The 19687-nt window shown below is 45.7% G+C and overlaps 1 protein-coding gene across 1 annotated transcript in view; it reads right to left on the minus strand.

Moving 5' to 3' along the window:
* Positions 1-18955, minus strand: part of LOC137366351 (epoxide hydrolase 1-like) — a 112466-nt gene extending 93511 nt beyond the window's left edge. The window contains exon 1 of the mRNA XM_068028249.1: positions 18826-18955. The gene's annotated coding sequence lies outside the window, so the exon portion shown is untranslated. The remainder of the gene's footprint in view (positions 1-18825) is intronic.
* Positions 18956-19687: the final 732 nt, after the last annotated feature.

Consider the following 19687-nt stretch of genomic DNA (forward strand, 5'->3'; position numbering starts at 1 on the left):
CTGATCCCTGCCGAACACCACTAGTCACATCCCTCCATTCAGAAAAACACCCATCCACTGTTACCCTCTGTCTTCTGTGACTGAGCCAGTTCTGTATCCATCTTGCCAGCTCACCTCTGATCCCGTGTGACTTCACCTTTTGCACCAGTCTGCCATGCGGGACCTTGTCAAAGGCTTTACTAAAGTCCATATAGACAACATCCACCGCCCTTCCCTCATCAATCATCTTCGTCACTTCCTCAAAAAACTCAATCAAGTTAGTAAGACACGATGGGCTGAATGGCCTCCTTTCATGCTGTAAATTTCTATGATCCTATGAAACATATAAAATTCTTTCGAGGCTTGATAGGATACCTACTGGGAGGATGTTTGTCTAGAACTACAATCCTAGTCTCAGAATAAGGGCTTGGAAATTTAAGACGGAGATGAAGAGAAATTTCTTCACTCAAAGTTTAGTGAATCTTTGCAATTCTCTGCCAATGGGCTGAAATTAATGGGGCCCCTGGATGTGGGTTAGGAGGTGGGGTTGGGGGGTATAGAAATGCAGCGAAGGCCAAAGGCGGAGGGCCTGTTGCCTTCCTTTTGCAACGCGATTAAGTTGGGAGCAGGGTAGGCCGACGACAGCCTTCCTGCCCAAAGGCCAAATCAGGCCCTGAAGAGACCAATTATCAGTCACTGAAGGGCCTCTTCCCACCGTTGCTGGGATTAAGTCAGTGTGGAGGGTGAGGCTCTGCCATGCGGGGAGGTTGCCCAGTGAAATGAGGCAACCACCCTGCAGGCTTGGGGTGGGGGGTGGGGGGGGGGGATCCTTCCTCCATAGGCAATCTGTGGCTCAAGGAGGGCCCCCACTGGCAAACAACCCACCTCCCTGAACCCCTTTCCACCTGCTCTCAACGCCCACCCTCGTCCCCCCAACCCTCACCATCGCTGGGACCTGCAGTCTGGCCCGTGACCTTGCCTCACTTACCTGGGGTCTCGGTTTCCATCGCTGGGCTTGATTCCAAGGCCTCTTGTAGTACTGGCAGTGGCCACCATTGCAATGACGCTGACTGGCAGGCAGCTTTGGAAAGTGGGATCCCCGTCTTTAAAGGGACAGGGATCCCATCGCCATGCTGTTAATTGCCTGGGCACCGTAGAATCGCACCGGAGGGGCTCCAAATGGCTGAGGTGGGATTCTCACTGCCTTATCAGCCTGGGGCCGGGAGCTGCACCAGCACGACTAAATTCAGCCCCATGAGTGCTGTGGATGCTCACTTGTTGAGTATATTCAAAGCTGAGGTCGATAGATTTTAGGACTTTAACAGAATCAAGGGATGTGGGGATAGTGCAAGAAGGTGGAGTTGAGGTAGATAATCGATCATGATTTTATTGAGTTGTGAAGCAGGCTCGAAGGGCCGAGTGGCCTACTCCAGCTCCTTTTTCATATGTTCTTATGTACTGCACAAATCTGAATTGACAGGAGAGGAGTAAATTAGCAGGAAAGGAAAACATATTCCAGCTCTCCAAAGAGCTAAGTCATCTCCATAGCAACATGCATTAACTCCAGTTCAGAGTCAATTTATGCAGCTTAATGTATCAGTTTGGGTGGAGATAAGAAATAGCAAGGGAAAGAAGTCACTGGTGGGAATAGTCTATTAGGCCCCCTAACAGTAGCTACACTGTGGGACTGAGTAGAAAATCATTAAATACTGGGACTTGTAAGAAAAGTACTGCAATAATCGTGGACATCTTTAATCTTCATGTTATATAGACAAGTCAAATTGGCAAAGATATACTTGAGGATGAGTTCACAGAGTGTATTCGGGATAATTTTAGAATACATTGTAGAAACAACCAGAGAACAAGTTATTTCAGATCTAGTAATGTGTAATGAGACAGGATTAATTAATAATCTCACAGTAAAGGATCCTCCAGGGAAGAGTGATCATAACATGATAAATTTCACATTCAGTTTGAAACTTGGTGAGAAACTTGGGTCTGAAACTAGTGCAATCAGCAGGAACAGAATTTTATTCAACCACCATCTGTAACCTCATGACCTGGCATATCCCTCACTCGACCATTACCATCAAGTCAGGGGATGAACCCTGGTTCAATGAAGAGTGCTGCAGGGCATGCCAGGAGCAGCACCAGGCAGACCTAAAAATGGGGTACCAACCTGGTGAAGCTGCAACACAGGATTCCTTGCGTGCTAAACAGCACAAGCAGCATGCAAAAGACAGGGCTAAGCGATTCCACAACCAACGGATCAGATCCAAGCTCTGCAGTCCTGCCACATCCAGTTGTGAAGGTGCTGGATAATTAAACAACCGATAGGAGGAGGAGGCTTCTCAAATAACCCCATCCTCAATAATGGGGGAGCCCAGCACATCAGTGCAAAAGTCAAGGCTGAAGCATTTGCAACAATCTTCATCCAGAAGTGCCGAGTTGATGATCTATCTCCGCCTCCTCCTGAAGTCCCCAGCATCACAGATGCCAGTCTTCAGCCAATCCGATTCACTCCACGTGATGTCAAGAAAGGACTGAAGGCACTGGATACTGCAAAGACTCTGGGCCCTGACAATATTCCGGCAATAATACTGAAGACCTGTGCTCCAGAACTAGCTGCACCCCTAGTCAAGCTGTTCCAGTACAACACTGGCATCTACCTGGCAATGTGGAAAATTGCTCAGATATGTCCTGTACACAAAAAGCGGGACAAATTCAATCTGGGTAATGACCGTCTCATCAGCCGACTTCCGATCATCAGTAAAGTGATGGAAGGTGTCATTAACAGTGCTATCAAGCAGCACTTGCTTAGCAATAACTTGCTCAGTGACTCTCAGTTTGTGTTCCACCAGGGTCACTCAGCTCCTGACCTCATTACAGCCTTGGTTCGAACATGGACAAAAGAGCTGAACTCAAGAGGTGAGGTGAGAGTGACTGCCCTTGTTATCAAGGCAGCATTTGACCGAGTATGGCATCAAAAAGCCCTAGCAAAACTGGAGTCAATGGGAATCAGGGGGGGAAACTCTTGGCTGGTTGAAGTCATACCTAGCATAAAGGAAGATGGTTGTTGGAGGTCAATCATCTGAGCTCCAGGACATCACTGCAGGAGTTCCTCAGGGTAGTGTCCTCGGCACAACCATCTTCAGCTGCTTCATCAATGACCTTCCTTCAATCATAAGGTCAGAAGTGGGGATGTTCGGGGATGATTGCACAATGTTCAGCACCATTCGTGACTCCTCAGATACTGAAGCAGTCCGTGTAGAAATGCAGCACGACCTGGACAATATTCAGGCTTGGGCTGATAAGTGGCAAGTAACATTCGCGCCACACAAGTGCCAGGCAATGACAAGAACACAAGAAATAGCAGCAGAAATAGACCACACGGCCCATCGAGCCTGCTCCACCATTCAATACGATCATGGCTAATCTTGGGCTTCAATTCCACTTTCCTGCCCACTCCCCATATCCCTTGATTCTCCGAAAGACCAAAAATCTATCTGTCCCAGCCTTAAATGTATTCAACGATGGAGCATCCACAACCCTCTGGGGTAGAGAATGCCAAAGATTTATAACCCTTTGAGTAAAGTAATTTTTCCTCATCTCTGTCCTGAATGATTGGCCCCTTATCCTGAGACTGTGTCCCCGTGTTCTAGATTCCCCGATCAGTCAAAACAATCTCTCAACTTCAACCCTATCAAGCCCTTTCAGAATCCTGTATATCTCAATTAGATTGCCTCTCGTTCTTCTAAACTCTAGAGAATATAGGTCCAATTTACACAGCCTCTCATCGTAGGACAACCCCCTCTTCCCAGGGACCAATTTAGTAAATCTTCACTGCACTGCCTCCAGTGCAAGTATATCCTTTCTTAAATGTGGAGACCAAAACTGCACACAGTATTCCAGGTGTGGTCTCACCAAAGCCCTGTACAATTATCTCTGGGTTGTTGCCCGTGCCACGTGATAGCGAAGTGAGGAATAGGGAGAGAGAGGAGTTGAACACGTGGCTGCAGGGATGGTGCAGGAGGGAGGGTTTTGGTTTCCTGGATAATTGGGGCTCTTTCTGGGGTAGGTGGGACTTCTACAAACAGGATGGTCTTCACCTGAACCAGAGGGGTACCAATATCCTGGGGGGGAGGTTTGCTAGTGCTCTTCGGGGGGGTTTAAACTAATTCAGCAGGGGAATGGGAACTTAAATTGTAGTGCCAGTGTACAGGATGTTGAGAGTAGTGAGGTCAGGGATATGGTTACAAGGACGCAAGAGGGCACTGGCAAGCAAGAACCTGGTTTAAAGTGTGTCTATTTCAACGCCAGGAGCATCCGGAATAAGGTGGGTGAGCTTGCAGCATGGGTTGGTACCTGGGATCTCGATGTAGTGGCCATTTCGGAGACATGGGTAGAGCAGGGGCAGGAATGGATGTTGCAGATTCCGGGATTTAGATGTTTCAGTAAGAACAGAGAAGATGGTAAAAGAGGGGGGGGTGTGGCATTGTTAATCAAGGAGAGTATTACAGCGACAGAAAGGACGTTTGAGGACTCGTCTACTGAGGTAGTATGGGCTGAGGTTAGAAACAGGAGAGGTGAGGTTACCCTGTTGGGAGTCTTTTATAGACCTCCGAATAGTTCCAGAGATGTAGAGGAAAGGATGGCGAAGATGATTCTCGACAGGGGTGAGAGTAACAGGGTAGTTGTTATGGGGGACTTTAACTTTCCAAATATCGACTGGAAATACTATAGTTCGAGTACTTTAGATGGGTCAGTTTTTGTCCAGTGTGTGCAGGAGGGTTTTCTGACACAGTATGTAGACAGGCCAAACAGGGGCGATGCCACATTGGATTTGGTACTGGGAAATGAACCCGGCCAGGTGTTAGATTTAGATGTAGGTGAGCACTTTGGTGATAGTGATCACAATTCGGTTAGGTTTACCTTAGCGATGGGCAGGGACAGGTATATACCGCAGGGCAAGAATTATAAGTGGGGGAAAGGAAATTATGATGCGATTAGGCAAGATTTAGGATGCGTAGGATGGGGAAGGAAACTACAGGGGATGGGAACAATCGAAATGTGGAGCTTATTCAAGGAGCAGCTACTGCGTGTCCTTGATAAGTATGTACCTGTCAGGCAGGGAGGAAGTTGTCGTGCGAGGGAGCCGTGGTTTACTAAAGAAGTTGAAGCGCTTGTCAAGAGGAAGAAGAAGGCTTATGTTAGGATGAGACGTGAAGGCTCAGTTAGGGCGCTTGAGAGCTACAAGCTAGCCAGGAAGGATCTAAAGGGAGAGCTAAGAAGAGCAAGGAGAGGACACGAGAAGTCATTGGTGGATCGGATCAGGGAAAACCCTAAGGCTTTCTATAGGTATATCAGGAATAAAAGAATGACTAGAGATAGGTTAGGGCCAATCAAGGATAGTAGTGGGAAGTTGTGTGTGGAATCAGAGGAGATAGGGGAAGTGTTAAATGAATATTTTGCGTCAGTATTTACAGTAGAGAAAGAAAATGTTGTTGAGAATACTGAGATTCAGGCTACGAGGCTAGATGGGATTGAGGTTCACAAGGAGGAGGTGTTAGCAATTTTGGAAAGTGTGAAAATAGATAAGTCCCCTGGGCCAGATGGGATTTATCCTAGGATTCTCTGGGAAGCTAGGGAGGAGATTGCAGAGCCTTTGTCCTTGATCTTTATGTCGTCATTGTCGACAGGAATAGTGCCGGAAGACTGGAGGATTGCAAATGTTGTCCCCTTGTTCAAGAAGGGGAGTAGAGACAGCCCTGGTAATTATAGACCTGTGAGCCTTACTTCGGTTGTGGGTAAAATGTTGGAAAAGGTTATAAGAGACAGGATTTATAATCATCTTGAAAAGAATAAGTACATTAGAGATAGTCAGCACGGTTTTGTGACGGGTAGGTCGTGCCTCACAAACCTTATTGAGTTTTTCGAGAAGGTGACCAAACAGGTGGATGAGGGTAAAGCAGTGGATGTGGTGTATATGGATTTCAGTAAGGCGTTTGATAAGGTTCCCCACGGTAGGCTATTGCAGAAAATACGGAAGTATGGGGTTGAAGGTGATTTAGAGCTTTGGATCAGAAATTGGCTAGCTGAAAGAAGACAGAGGGTGGTGGTTGATGGCAAATGTTCATCCTGGAGTTTAGTTACTAGTGGTGTACCGCAAGGATCTGTTTTGGGGCCACTGCTGTTTGTCATTTTTATAAATGACCTGGAAGAGGGTGTAGAAGGGTGGGTTAGTAAATTTGCAGATGACACTAAGGTCGGTGGAGTTGTGGATAGTGCCGAAGGATGTTGTAGGGTACAGAGAGACATAGATAGGCTGCAGAGCTGGGCTGAGAGATGGCAAATGGAGTTTAATGCGGAAAAGTGTGAGGTGATTCACTTTGGAAGGAGTAACAGGAATGCAGAGTACTGGGCTAATGGGAAGATTCTTGGTAGTGTAGATGAACAGAGAGATCTTGGTGTCCAGGTGCATAAATCCCTGAAGGTTGCTAACCAGGTTAATAGGGCTGTTAAGAAGGCATATGGTGTGTTAGCTTTTATTAGTAGGGGGATCGAGTTTCGGAGCCACGAGGTCATGCTGCAGCTGTACAAAACTCTGGTGAGACCGCACCTGGAGTATTGCGTGCAGTTCTGGTCACCGCATTATAGGAAGGATGTGGAAGCTATGGAAAGGGTGCAGAGGAGATTTACTAGGATGTTGCCTGGTATGGAGGGAAGGTCTTACGAGGAAAGGCTGAGGGACTTGAGGTTGTTTTCGTTGGAGAGGAGGAGGAGGAGAGGTGACTTAATAGAGACATATAAGATAATCAGAGGGTTAGATAGGGTGGATAGTGAGCGTCTTTTTCCTCGGATGGTGATGGCAAACACGAGGGGACATAGCTTCAAGTTGAGGGGTGATAGATATAGGACAGATGTGAGAGGTAGTTTCTTTACTCAGAGAGTAGTAGGGGCGTGGAACGCCCTGCCTGCAGCAGTAGTAGATTCGCCAACTTTAAGGGCATTTAAGTGGTCATTGGATAGACATATGGATGAAAATGGAATAGTGTAGGTCAGATGGTTTCACAGGTCGGCGCAACATCGAGGGCCGAAGGGCCTGTACTGCGCTGTAATGTTCTAATTCTAATTTTAATAAGACTTCTTTATTCCTGTACTCCAATCCCTTTGCAATAAAGCCCAACATGCCATTTGCCTTCCTAATAGCCTACTGCACCTACATGTTAACTTTGTGTGTTCCTTGTACGAGTATCCCCCAAGTCTCTCTGAACATCAACACTTACCAGTTTCACACCTTTTCAAAAAATATTCTGCTTTTCTATCTTTACGGCAAAGTGAACAACTTCACACTTTCCGACATTAGACTCCATTTGCCATCTTGTTGCCCTCTCACTTAACCTGTCTATATCTCTTTGCAGCCTCTCTACATCCTCCCCGCAGCTTACCTTTCCACCGAGTTTTGTATCATCAAACTTAGATATATTTCTGTCTCTTCATCCAAGTCATTAATATAGAGTGTAAAAAGCTGAGGCCCCAGCACTGATCCTTGTAGCACCCCACTATTCACTGCCAACTTGAAAATGCCCCATTTATGCCCACTCTTTGCTTCCAGTCTGTTAACCAATCCTCTATCCATGTTAATATATTACCCCCAACACCATGAGCCCTTATCTTGCCTATTAATCTTTTATGTGGCACCTTATCGAATGCTTTTTGAAAATCCAGGTACACTACATCTACTGGTTCCCCTTTATCTCCCCGACAAGTTACATCCTCAAAAAATTAATAAATTTGTCAAACAGGATTTCCCTTCAGTAAAACCATGCTGACTTGTTCTAATCATACTATGCTTTCTAAGACCATGTCCAACAACAGAGAATCCAATCATCTCCCCTTGACAGTCAATGGCATTGCCATTGCTGAATCCCCCACTATCAACATCCTGGGCAGTTGCCATTGACCAGAAACTTAACTGGACCAGCCACATAAATACTGTGGCTACAAGAGCAGGTCAGAGGCTGGGAATTCTACGGCGAGTAACTCACCTCCTGACTCCCCAAAGCCTGTCCACCATCTACAAGGCACAAGTCAGGAGTGTGAAGGAATACTCTCCACCTGCCTGGATGGGTGCAGCTCCAACAACACTCAAGAAGCTCGACACCATCTTTTCACACAAAGAATAGTGGGTATCCGGAATGAGCTGCCTGAGGAGGTAGTGGAGGCAGGAACAGTAGCGACATTTAAGAGGCATCTGGACAGGTACTTGAATGAGCAAGGCATAGAGGGATATGGAATTAATGCAGGCAGGTGGGATTAGTTTCGTTAGGCATTATGGTTGGCGTGGATGCGGTGGGCCGAAGGGCCTGTTTCTATGCTGTACAACTCTATGACTCTATGACCATCCAGGACAAAGCAGCCTGCTTGATTGGCATCCCATCCACCAGCTTGAACATTCACTCCCTTCACCACCGACGCACAGTGGTATCAGTGTGTACCATCTACAAGATGCACTACAGCAACGCACCAAGGCTCCTTCGACAGCACCTTCCAAACCTGCGACCTCTCCCACCTAAAAGGACAAGGGCAGCAGATGCATGGGTACATCACCACCTGCAAGTTCCCCTTGTAGTCACACACCATTCTGACTTGGAACTATATCGCTGTTCCTTCACTGTTGCTGGGTCAAAATCCTGGAACTCCCTTCCTAACAGCACTGTGAATGTACCTACCTCACATGGACTGCAGCAGTTCAAGAAGGCGGCTCACCACCACCTTCTCAAGGGTTATTAGGAATGGGCAATAAATGCTGGCCTGGCCAGCGACACCCACATCCCATGAAGCGAATAAAAAGGCTATTACCAAGGTATGAACACAGATTTGGCTGCAGTGAAGTGGGAAAATAGAATCAAAGGTAGGCTGGACACATTTTCCGGGCCGAAAGTACCGGCCTTAGGCCCATTCATGAGTACCTCAAATTACCCAGGAAGGGTAAAGCAGCTCAAAAATTGAGTAATAGATGAAGCAACCGTTTCACACTGCTAATATGCAGTAGCAACACAAGTGGCATTTTCCACTAACAGGATGCTGCCGTCAAACCAAAAAGAAGTTCTGCCTACCACACAAATGAGAAATGTGGTATATGAATTTCAGTAACAGTGCAATGCCAGGTATGTAGGTCCTAACTACTGGCGGATCGTATCAAACAGCATGTCCCTTCGGCTGTTTGCAACAGGCAGAGTACTGATTGTACTCAACCAGCCCGTACGCGCAAACCTCAGAACACAATGTCGAATGTTAGATGTGATTCCGAGACTGGACAGCATTTACTGAATAATCCTGAGTGTGCTAAGAATTACACTAACAACCAATTTAAGATCATCAGTCGGGCTTGCAATGTGGCTCACTTCGCTAGAAGGGCCCTAGAGTAACTGATATTATTGGACATTAAGATCTTCCAGAAGGTTTAATTTAATTTAAAGGGTTAAGTCATGGCAGGAGAGCTCAAAGCCATGGTGTGCTCCTCATGCTCCATGTCGGAAGCAGGAACATTTCCAGTGTCCGGGACCAGCATGTGTGCAGGAAGTGTCTCCAGCTGCAGCTCCTGGAAGCTCGGGTTTCGGAGCTGGAGCAGCAGCTGGGAACACTTGGAGCAACAACGAGGTGGAGAGTATCGTGGATAGCATGTATAGAGAGGTGGTCACACCGCAGGCTCAGACTCCACAGGCAGGAGGGGAATGGGTGACCACCAGGCAGAGCAAGAGGACTAGGCAGGCAGTGCAGGAATCTCCTGTGGCTATTCCCCTGCAAAACAGGTATACTGCTTTGGATACTGTTGGGGGGAATGGCCTCTCGGGAAAGCCGCAACAGCCCAATTCATTGCACCATGGTTGGCTCTGCTGCACAGGGAAGGAGTAAAAAGTGTGGGAATGCAATAGTTATAGGGGATTCAATTGTAAGGGGAATAGATAGGCGTTTCTGTGGCCGCAAATGAGACTCCAGGATGGTATGTTGCCTCCCTGGTGCTAGGGTCAAGGATGTCTCAGAGCAGTTACAGGACATTCTGAAGGGGGAGGGTGAACAGCCAGTGGTCGTGGTACATATTGGTACAAACAACATAGGTTAAAAAAAAAGGATGAGGTCCTAAAAGCAGAATATAGGGAGCTAGGAAGTCAGTTGAAAAATAGGACCTCAAAGGTAGTGATCTCAGGATTACTACCAGTGCCACATGCTAGTCAGAGTAGAAATAGCAGGATGTATCGGATGAATACGTAGCTGAAGAGATGGTGTGAGGGGGAGGGTTTTAGATTCCTGGGGCATTGGATCCGGTTCTGGGGGAGGTGGGACCAGTACAAACTGGACGGGTTACACCTGGGCAGGACCGGGACTGATGTCCTAGGGGGAGTATTTGCTAGTGGTTGGGGAGGGTTTAATCTAAAATGACAGGAGGAAAAGGAACCTTTGCAAGCAATCAGAGGAGGGGGGATCAAGGACAAGAACAAAAGACAGTAAGGGCAATAAGAAAAGTGATAGGCAGAGAAATCAAGGGCCAGAATTAAACAGGGCCACAGTGAAAAATGGTGGGAAGGAGATACGTAATGTGAAAAAGACAAGTCTTAAGGCTTTGTGCGCAGAGCATTCGCAATAAAGTGGATGAATTAATGATGCAAATTGATGTAAACGGGTATGGTGGAGTCGGGATTACGGAGACATGGCTGCAAGGTGACCAGGGATGGGAAATTAACTTCCAGGGATATTCAGTATTTAGGAAGGACAGACAAAAAGCAAAAGGCGGTGGAGTTGCATTGCTGGTTAAAGAGGAAATTAACACAATTGTGAGGAAAGATATTAGCTCTGACGATGTGAAATCTGTATGGGTAGAGCTGAGAAACATTAAGGGGCAAAAAATGTTAGTGCGGGGTGTATATAGACCCCCAAACTGTAGTGGTAATGTTGGGAATGGCATTAAACAGGAAATTAGAAACGCATGTAATAAAGGAACATCTGTAATTATGGGTGACTTTAATCTGCATATAGATTGGGCAAATCAAATTAATCACAATACCGTAGAGGAGGAATTATTGGACTGTATACGGGATGGTTTTCTGGACCAATACGTTGAGGAGCCAACTAGAGAACAGGCCATCCTAGACTGGGTATTGTGTAATGAGAGAGAAATAATTGACAATCTAGTGGTGCGAGACCCCTTGGGGATGAGCGACCAAAATATGACAGAATTTTTCATCAAGATGGAGAGTGACGTAGTTGATTCTGAGACAAGGGTCCTGAATTTTAGTAAAGGAAACTACGAAGGTATGAGGCACGAGTTGGCCATGACAGATTGGGAAACGTTACTTAAAGGGATGACGGTGGATAGGCAATGGCAAACATTTAAAGAGTGCATGGATGAACTGCAACAATTGTTTATCCCTGTCTGGCGCAAAAGTAAAACGGGAAAGGTAGCCAAACCATGGCTTACAAGGGAAATTAGAGATAGCATTAGATCCAAGGAAGAGGCATATAAATTCGCCAGAAAATACAACAGACCTGAGGATTGGGAACTGTTTAGAATTCAGCAAAAGAGGACCAAGGGATTGATTAAGAAGGGGAAAATAGAGTACGAGAGCAAGCTTGCGGGGAACATAAAAGCTAACTGTAAAAGTTTCTATAGGTCTGTGAAGAGAAAAAGATTGGTGAAGACAAATGCAGGTCCCTCACAGTTAGAAACAGGGGAATTTATTATGGGGAATAAAGAAATGGCTGACCAACTAAATGCAAACCTTGGTTCTGTCTTCACAAAGGGGGACAAAAATATCATACCAGAAATGTTGGGGAACACAGGGTTTAGTGAGAGAGAGGAACTGAAAGAAATCAGTATTAGTAGAGAAATGGTGTTGGGGAAATTGATGGGATTGAAGGCCGATAAATCCCCAGGGCCTGATACTCTACATCCCAGAGTACTTAAGGAAGTGGCCTTAGAAATAATGGATGCATTGGTGGTCATCTTCCAAGATTCTATAGACTCTGGAACAGTTCCTACAGATTGGAGGGTAGCTAATGTAACCCCACTATTTAAAAAGGGAGGTAGAGAGAAAGCAGGGAATTATAGACCAGTCAACCTGACGTCAGTAGTGGGGTAAATTTTAGAGTCCATTATCAAAGATTTTATAGCAGAGCACTTAGAGAACAATGGTAGAATCGGGCAGAGTCAGCATGGATTTACGAGAGGGAAATCATGCTTGACAAATCTACTAGAATTCTTCGAGGATATAGCTAGTAGAGTTGATGAGGGGGAGCCAGTGGATGTGGTTTATTTGGACTTTCAGAAGGCTTTCGACAAAGTGTAGACCCAGTAAAAACACATAAAAACTTAGTTAAAACAAATGGGCTAGTCACACAACAATAAATAATGTGTTAAACATCGGGGGTATAAGTAGAAAGGGGCCACAGCACACGGATGGCCGAGGAATTGTAAACAGTATAGATAAGACATATTGATGATACCAGACCCTTTCACAGAGCAGATAAAGGGGGTCGTCGTGGATACTAGATAAGATCTGGCTCATAGTAGATAAGGGACGTTTTGAACAGGTTCTCACTGAGCCAAATAAGGAATTATCATTACCTCAGTATACCAGACCCCTATGAGTAAGTAAGAAGGGAGGGTCTTGGAAACAAGATTTAACCCCTGACTGAAACTGAGGAAGGTACGAGAACCCCGGGGAAGAACACTCGATAAGATACCCTGAGCCAGGGGCTCAGAGAACAGAAGAGCAGCAGCAAGTCTGAGACTGATCACCTCATGTCTTGATGGGGAGTATACAGTACAAGTAGTGAGAGCTTGTACTTTGATGAGTTTTGATACTGTACAAGTAGTGAGAGCTTGTACTTTGATGAGTTTTGATACTGTACAAGTAGTGAGAGCTTGTACTTTGATGAGTTTTGATACTGTACAAGTAGTGAGAGCTTGTACTTTGATGAGTTTTGATACTGTACAAGTAGTGAGAGCTTGTACTTTGATGAGTTTTGATACTGTACAAGTAGTGAGAGCTTGTACTTTGATGAGTTTTGATACTGTACAAGTAGTGAGAGCTTGTACTTTGATGAGTTTTGATACTGTACAAGTAGTGAGAGCTTGTACTTTGATGAGTTTTGATACTGTACAAGTAGTGAGAGCTTGTACTTTGATGAGTTTTGATACTGTACAAGTAGTGAGAGCTTGTACTTTGATGAGTTTTGATACTGTACAAGTAGTGAGAGCTTGTACTTTGATGAGTTTTGATACTGTACAAGTAGTGAGAGCTTGTACTTTGATGAGTTTTGATACTGTACAAGTAGTGAGAGCTTGTACTTTGATGAGTTTTGATACTGTACAAGTAGTGAGAGCTTGTAGCTTTGGTCACCAAAGCTACTAAGTATCATCACCTCATTCCATGACAATATGAAAGGCACAATTCAACATGGTGGCTCCTCATCAGAGCCCTTTCCTATCCTGAGTGGTGTGAAACAGGGCTGTGTTCTCGCACCCACACTTTTTGGGATTTTCTTCTCCCTGCTGCTTTCACATGCGTTCAAATCCTCTGAAGAAGGAATTTTCCTCCACACAAGATCAGGGGGCAGGTTGTTCAACCTTGCCCGTCTAAGAGCGAAGTCCAAAGTACGGAAAGTCCTCATCAGAGAACTCCTCTTTGCTGACGATGCTGCTTTAACATCTCACACTGAAGAGTGCCTGCAGAGTCTCATCGACAGGTTTGCGTCTGCCTGCAATGAATTTGGCCTAACCATCAGCCTCAAGAAAACGAACATCATGGGGCAGGACGTCAGAAATGCTCCATCCATCAATATTGGCGACCATGCTCTGGAAGTGGTTCAAGAGTTCACCTACCTAGGCTCAACTATCACCAGTAACCTGTCTCTAGATGCAGAAATCAACAAGCGCATGGGTAAGGCTTCCACTGCTATGTCCAGACTGGCCAAGAGAGTGTGGGAAAATGGCGCACTGACACGGAACACAAAAGTCCGAGTGTATCAGGCCTGTGTCCTCAGTACCTTGCTCTACGGCAGCGAGGCCTGGACAACGTATGCCAGCCAAGAGCGACGTCTCAATTCATTCCATCTTCGCTGCCTTCGGAGAATACTTGGCATCAGGTGGCAGGACTATATCTCCAACACAGAAGTCCTTGAAGCGGCCAACACCCCCAGCTTATACACACTACTGAGTCAGCGGCGCTTGAGATGGCTTGGCCATGTGAGCCGCATGGAAGATGGCAGGATCCCCAAAGACACATTGTACAGCGAGCTCGCCACTGTTATCAGACCCACCGGCCGTCCATGTCTCCGCTATAAAGACGTCTGCAAACGCGACATGAAATCGTGTGACATTGATCACAAGTCGTGGGAGTCAGTTGCCAGCGTTCGCCAGAGCTGGCGGGCAGCCATAAAGACAGGGCTAAATTGTGGCGAGTCGAAGAGACTTAGTAGTTGGCAGGAAAAAAGACAGAGGCGCAAGGGGAGAGCCAACTGTGTAACAGCCCCGACAAACAAATTTCTCTGCAGCACCTGTGGAAGAGCCTGTCACTCCAGAATTGGCCTTTATAGCCACTCCAGGCGCTGCTCCACAAACCACTGACCACCTCCAGGCGCTTACCCATTGTCTCTCGAGATAAGGAGGCCCAAAAGAAAGAGTGAGAGCTTGTACTTTGATGAGTTTTGATACTGTACAAGTAGTGAGAGCTTGTATTTGCTGATTTATTGTGTGAATAAAATATCGATCTACCTTTCACCAATCGGATTCCGCGGATTCTTTAAGAGTAAGTGCGTATTAGGCACAACAAAAGTCCCACATAAGAGATTAGCGTGTAAAATTAAAGCGCATGGGATTGGGGGTAGTGTATTGTGATGGACAGAAAATTGGTTGGCAGACAGGAAACAAAGAGTAGGGATAAATGGGTCTTTTTCCGAATGACTAGTGACTAGTGGGGGACCACAGGGATCAGTGCTAGGACCCCAGCTATTCACAATATATATTAATGATTTAGATGAGGGAATTAAATGTGATATCTCCAAATTTGCAGATGTCACAAAACTGGGTGGGAGGGTGAGTTGTGAGGAGGATGCAGAGAGGCTTCAGGGTGATTTGGACAAGTTGAGTGAGTGGGCTAATGCATGGCAGATGCAGTATAATGTGGATAAATGTGAGGTTATCCACTGTGGTGGCAAAAACAGGAAGGCAGATTATCTGAACGGCTATAAACTGAGAGAGGGGAATAGGCAGCAAGACCTGGGTGTTCTCATACACCAGTCACTGAAGGTAAGCATGCAGGTGCAACAGGCAGTGAAAAAGGCAAATGGTATGTTGGCCTTCATAGCGATAGGATTCGAGTACAGGAGCAGGGATGTCTTGCTGCAATTATACAGGGCCTTGGTGAGGCCACACCTGGGATACTGTGTGCCGTTTTGGTCTCCTTATCTGAGGAAGGATGTTCTTGTTATAGAGGCAGTGCAGCGAAGGTTTACCAGACTCAGTCCTGGGATGGTGGGACTGACGTATGAGGAGAGATTGAGTCAGTTAGGATTATATTTGCTGGAGTTCAGAAGAGTGAGGGGAGAATCTCATAGAATCCTATAAAATTCTAACAGGACTTGACAGGGTAGATGCAGGAAGGATGTTCCCAATGATGGGGGAGTCCAGAACCAGGGATCATAGTCTAAGGACACAGGGTAAACCTTTCAGGACTGAGATGAGGAGAAATTTTTTCACCCAGAGAGTGGTGAACCTGTGGAATTCTCTACCACAGAAAGCAGTTGAGGCCAAAACATTGTATGTTTTCAAGAAGGAGTTAGATATAGCTCTTGGGTCTAAATGGATCAAAAGGTATGGGGAAAAAGTGGGAACAGGTCACTGATCAGCCATGATCATAATGAATGGTGGAGCAGGCCTGAAGGGCAGAATGGCCTACTCCTGCTCCTACTTTCTATGTTTCTATGTATCGGATGTGGAAGATTGGAGAACTGCTAATATTGTACCTCTGTTTAAAAAGGGAGCGAAGGATAGACTGAATAATTAGAAGCCAGTCAGTCTAACCTCAGTAGTGGGCAAATTATTGGAATCTATTCTGAGAGACAGGATAAACTGTCACTTAGAAAGGCACAGGTTAATCAAGGATAGTCAGCATGGATTTGTTAAGGGAAGATCTTGTTTGACCAACTTGATTGAATTTTTTGAAGAAGTAACAAGGAAGATAGATGAGGGTAGTGCAGTTGATGTGGTCTACATGGATTTTAGCAATGTTTTTGGCAAGGTCCCACATGACAGACTGGTTAAAAAAAAATCCCGTGGGATCCAGGGAAATACAGCAAGGTGGACACAAAATTGGCTCAGTAGCAGGAAACAAAGGGTAATTGTTGACGGGTGATTTTACGACTGAAGGGCTGTTTCCAGTGACATTTCGCGCGGCTCAGTACTGGGTTCCCTGCTTTTTGTGGTACATATTAATGATTTGGACGTAAATCTAGGGGGCATGATCAAGAAATTTGCAGATGACACAAAGTGTGGTAGATAATGAGGAGGATAGCTGTAGGAAGATATTGATGGTCTGGTCAGATGGGCAGAAAAGTGGCAAATGGAATTCAACCTGGAGAAGTGTGAGATGATACATTTGGGGAGGTAAAACAAGGCAAAGAAATACACGATTAATGGAAAAATACTGAGAAGTGTAGAGGAAGTGAGGGACCTTGGAGTGAATGTCCACAGATCCCTGAAGGTAGCAGGACAGGTTGATAAGGTGGTTAAGAAGGCATATGGAATCCTTTCTTAGCCGAGGTATAGAATATAAGAGCAGGGATGTTATGCTGGAACTGTATAAATCATTGGTTAGGCCACAACTTGAGTATTGTGTGTAGTCCTGGTCACTTCATTACAGAAAGGATGTAATTGCACTAGCGAGGGTACAGAGGAGATTTACGAGGATGTTGCCAGGATTGGAAAAATGCAGCTATGAGGAAAGATTGGATAGGCTGGGGATGTTCTCCTTGGAACAGAGAAGGCTGAGGGGAGATCTGATTGAAATGCACAAAATTTTAAGGGGCCTGGATAGAGTGGAGGTGAAGGGTCTATTTACCTTAACAGAGAGATCAGTGATGAGGGGGCATAGATTTAAAATGATTGGTAGAAAAATTAGAGGGGAGATGAGGAAAACAATTTTAACCCAGAGGGTGGTGGGAGTCTGGAACTCACTGCCTGAAAGGGTAGTTGAGGCAGAGACCCTCAACTCATTCAAAAGGTGTCTGAATATGCACCTCAAGTGCTGTAATCTGCAGGGCTACGGATCAAATGCTGGAAGGTGGGATTAGAATGGGTGGATTGTTTTTTAGCCGGCACAGACATGATGGGCCAAGTGGCCTCTTTCTGTGCCTTAAATCTTCTATGATTCTATGATTATTGCATACAGCTGCAGATTCAAATATAGCAAACATATCATCTACATATTGGAAATATGCAAGAAGGAGGAGGTTAGGTGTCATTCCATCAAAGACACATTTCTCATGGAACCCAACAAAGATGTTTGCGAGAGCTGGGCCCAGAGGGGCTCCCATGGCAATACCATCTATTTGGGCATACATGGTGTCGTTAAAACTGAACTCAACTGCATGAGTTGCCGAGTTCATAAGTTCAATGAATTTGGGTATTGCTGAAAGTAGAGACACGTTGTCGAAGCTTTTCGTCTTGCACTCATCAGGACAATCTGCAAGAATACCAATGTAAGAGAAAACAACTACTTTATTCTGTATGAGAAGAGAGTGCTAATCGGTTGGCAAGTGAACACTGATTGGTAGCAGCGTTGCCATGGAGAATGCACCAGTTTATGGCGACTGACAGTTAACTGCCAAGCTTTGTTTGAAATTTAAACCAGGCAGCTTGACTCTGATTGGTCAAGGCATTGCCCTGAGGAATGAACCAATGAATAGCTGTCACTTATTTTGTTTCACTGAAACAAGTGCAATGTTTGTACATGTTCTTTCTGTCTGCAAAGAACAGGGCCGTGTGTATTAATATGCGTAGCTTCCAGTACGTGCAAATGCACCACACTGCGAGCCCGACTGACAATCATAAATTGGTTGTCAGTGTAATTCTGAGCACACTGAGGATTATTTAGCAAATGTTGTCTAATCACGGAATCACATCTAATGCTGGACTCTGTGTTTTGAGTTTTACAAGCGTGGGCAGGTTGGGTACGACCTGTACCTTGCCCATTGCGAACAACAGAAGGGACATGTTGTTTGATAGGATCCGACAGTCTTTGCGACGTATGGCCTATATGACTAGCATCACACCGGCATTGAAATTCATATATCACATTACTCATTTGTGTGATAGGCAGAACGTCTTTTTGGTTTGTCAGTGGCATCCTGTTAGTGACGAACACCACACGTATTGCTACTGCAGAGTAGCAGTGTGAAACAGCTAGCTTCACCTATTGCTCAAACCTTTGGGAGACATTACCCTTCCAGGGTAACTGAGGTAGACTGGACACTTTTCAGTGCCGAAAATGATGGCATTAGGCCTCAGGCATGTCTCTTAGGTTGTTCGCAATTTCTGATGTTCTTAAGTCTAGGTGTGGATTCCAAAACTACAAACTGGGATGAAACACAGTGAAAAGAATTTGCACAGAACCCTGAACTGCCGATGAACTGGTCAGCAGAATCCAACTATCCCCAGCCACAGATTACAAAGTCCACAGATTAGCAGCGTTTGCCTAGAAGCCCGTGTATTTGCTGCATATTCTGACCACAACTGTCCATCTTGAAAGTTTACCAGCAGAATTAAAACTTCCACAATACACTTACTTTGCCCTTTCACTGGTTTAAATTGGAAATGCAAGACAGAAACCAGCATAAGACACGAACCACAGCCTCTGAGTCTGTAACCAAATCCTGTCTGTTCTCGACACAACAATGACCTCATCAATGAACCCTGGGATTGGTCGTCCTGCCTCAAAGAATGGAGAAAAAGTACAACAGCGCCCCCAACAGCACGGAGAACACAAACAGGGCCGAGAGAACAGAACACAAACAGGGCCTGGAGAACAGAACACAAACAGGGCCGAGAGAACAGAACACAATCAAAGCCTGGAGAACAGAACACAAACAGGGCCTGGAGAACAGAACACAAACAGGGCCTGGAGAACAGAACACAAACAGGGCCTGGAGAACAGAACACAATCAAAGCCTGGAGAACAGAACACAATCAAAGCCTGGAGAACAGAACACAATCAAAGCCTGGAGAACAGAACACAAACAGGGCCTGGAGAACAGAACACAAACAGGGCCTGGAGAACAGAACACAAACAGGGCCTGGAGAACAGAACACAAACAGGGCCTGGAGAACAGAACACAAACAGGGCCTGGAGAACAGAACACAATCAAAGCCTGGAGAACAGAACACAAACAGGGCCTGGAGAACAGAACACAAACAGGGCCTGGAGAACAGAACACAAACAGGGCCGAGAGAACAGAACACAATCAAAGCCTGGAGAACAGAACACAAACAGGGCCTGGAGAACAGAACACAAACAGGGCCTGGAGAACAGAACACAAACAAGGCCGAGAGAACAGAAAACAATCAAAGCCTGGAGAACAGAACACAAACAGGGCCTGGAGAACAGAACACAATCAAAGCCTGGAGAACAGAACACAAACGGGGCCGAGA

The sequence above is a fragment of the Heterodontus francisci genome, chromosome 3 (genome assembly GCF_036365525.1).
Source record: "Heterodontus francisci isolate sHetFra1 chromosome 3, sHetFra1.hap1, whole genome shotgun sequence".
NCBI classification, from domain to species: Eukaryota; Metazoa; Chordata; class Chondrichthyes; order Heterodontiformes; family Heterodontidae; genus Heterodontus; species Heterodontus francisci.